The following is a 2478-nucleotide window of genomic DNA, read 5'->3' on the forward strand; positions in this document are numbered from 1 at the left end:
AATGACAAATGATTATTCTAAGTGTCTTATGGGACAGGTTTATACTAGACAATTATTGTTCATTCAGAATTCAAATCTAACTGAGCATCCTGAATTTTGTATGTCTGTTCAATTCTTCAGTCCTATTCCTGAGGAGCCATGAAGGCACCTGGAGGATGTTTCTATGGATTCTACTCTTGATTCCACCCCAGCTCATGCTGTCAGTCTCTAGATGCTTGAGGTGAGTGAAAGGAGCTGGTCGGATAAACAGCTGCTTCCATGATATAACCAAAGTCCTCAGATGCCCTAAGCAAATGTTTTGCTCATTAGTGACCTCTAGCCTGCACTCTCATATCTTTAATTTTCCAATGTGGGCCATAGATCACATAATCATAGAGCCAAGAGCTTGCCCCATCTGACAAATGAGGACACTGAGTAACAAGAAGCAAAGTGACATCAGTAGAACCACAGCATCTGGCAGAAATTCAGTTTTATGGTCATCAGTGTAATTAACAAAAAGGGTTTACTAGGTATTAAGTATGTGTCAGACTTGATTGAGAAAATCTTTCCAATAGTGACCTAAGAAAGACATTCCGTTATTTCTGTTTGCATGGCTGGGATCAGTCTTGACATGGGGGGGGGATCATAAATTCACTTCATGATACTTCATCTCTTTTTTACGCTTCGGTTTCTGGTTTTCCTCACTTTTTCTATCCTTTCGTAAATCTAAACTACCGAACACTGGAAAGCCAACACTGAGTCAGGCCCTAAGGTGAACAGGGTAGAATTAGGAGTGAAAGGCAGTGCAGTGACAGACTGACAACACAGTCTAAACCCAACTCTTCAGACACGCGTCTCAGTATGATGAGTGAGGAACTGGTAGCCATGGAACAATTACATAGCCGTTTGTATTTCCCCTTCTTTTTCTGCAAAATGGACATGATTTTAGGGCGTAAAGCAGTCTCTTCTCCTGGTAAGTGCGAAGTTAATATTTACTGGTGTCAATAAAACTAGATGTCAGAACCTAACCATCTCCTGTCCAAGGAATGGTCCTGCCCACAATAAAGATGGCTTTCCCCATCTCAGTTACCAAAATCAAGATAATCCCTCCAAGGCATGCATGCCCAGCAGCCTATATCCTTTGTGATTCTGGATTCTGACAAGTTGACAATTAATACTGATCAATACACTAATTAAACCTCAAATCCCATCTTAATGACAACTTAGGGCAATAAGTATGATGATCTGGTCCTAGAACTTTTAAAAGATTCAAGTAGTGGCATATATTATGTTCATAAATCATGCAAAAGCATTCACTATTCCAACACTCTTGAGTCCATATCATGACTCTTAGCCTAATTTCTACAACAGTAAAACTACATCAAAGTGCCAGGCACTCCCACTACCTAGCTTCCCAAAATTAGAACACATGCTAGTAACACATATAATCAGTCACACTGCTACATGCAGAAATATTAGGTAACATTATAATGTAAATGAATGAAATATAATATATATTATTGACTATAATCACAAAGGAAATTTTAAATTGTATAAAAAATTCATAGTAAGAAGGAAACCTTAGAGCCAATAGTCAGAGGCTATTAAATAAATAAATAAGTAAATAAACAAATTGAATAATAAAGTATTAGAAAGACTCATTGATTGAATGAACTTAATAGTGAACTCTATTAGTATTTCAGGGATTAAATAATTTCTATATTATAAAACTTGATTGGCAGCACTGACAAAGATGAAAAGCTAATTGAGCCATTTTACAAAGTTGACATATGCCTTATACCAAAAATGAAAATGTTGAATCAAAATAGGAAACTATAAGCAAATCTTTTTTTACAAATAAGGATTCTAAATTCCTGAGGAAAATACTAACATGTGGGATTCAATATGAAATACTTCATCAAGGAATGATAACTATTACCAAGAATAACTCATCGTAGGAAGGCCACGACAAGCTATTCTAAGAATATCTATTAATATGAGATACCTCATCAATTAGAAACGCTTAAAATAATCTCAGTAGAGCTGGATGTGGTGGTTCACACCTGTAACTGTATCCCATGAGAGACTGAGGTGTAGGAATTGATGTGGCTTGGTGTCCATCCTGGGCTGTGTAATAAATTCTGGGCCAATCTTAGCTACAAAGTGACATCCACTCTCAGAAATAAAATAATAAAATAAAATAAAACTGAACAATAAAATAAAACTAAATAATATCTGTGGTTTAAAAAGTCATTTCAAAATAATAGAAATGAAAAGAAATTCCTTTAATTTAATAAAGGCTATGGCATTTAAACTTACTGCTTAGCTCATACCCTGGTCAATGTAGATGCATCCCTTATCTCCTACCACAGTAATGGTAGGCAACAAGTCATGCTCAAACTTAGAGCCCTAAAAACAATCAGACTTCACTGATCTTGGAATTATGGCACAATGAATCCATGCCTAGTATGCAGGAAGCCCTAGGTTCAATTCCCAGTA

Source organism: Rattus rattus, chromosome 12, assembly GCF_011064425.1.
Source record: "Rattus rattus isolate New Zealand chromosome 12, Rrattus_CSIRO_v1, whole genome shotgun sequence".
In the NCBI taxonomy this organism is placed as follows: Eukaryota; Metazoa; Chordata; class Mammalia; order Rodentia; family Muridae; genus Rattus; species Rattus rattus.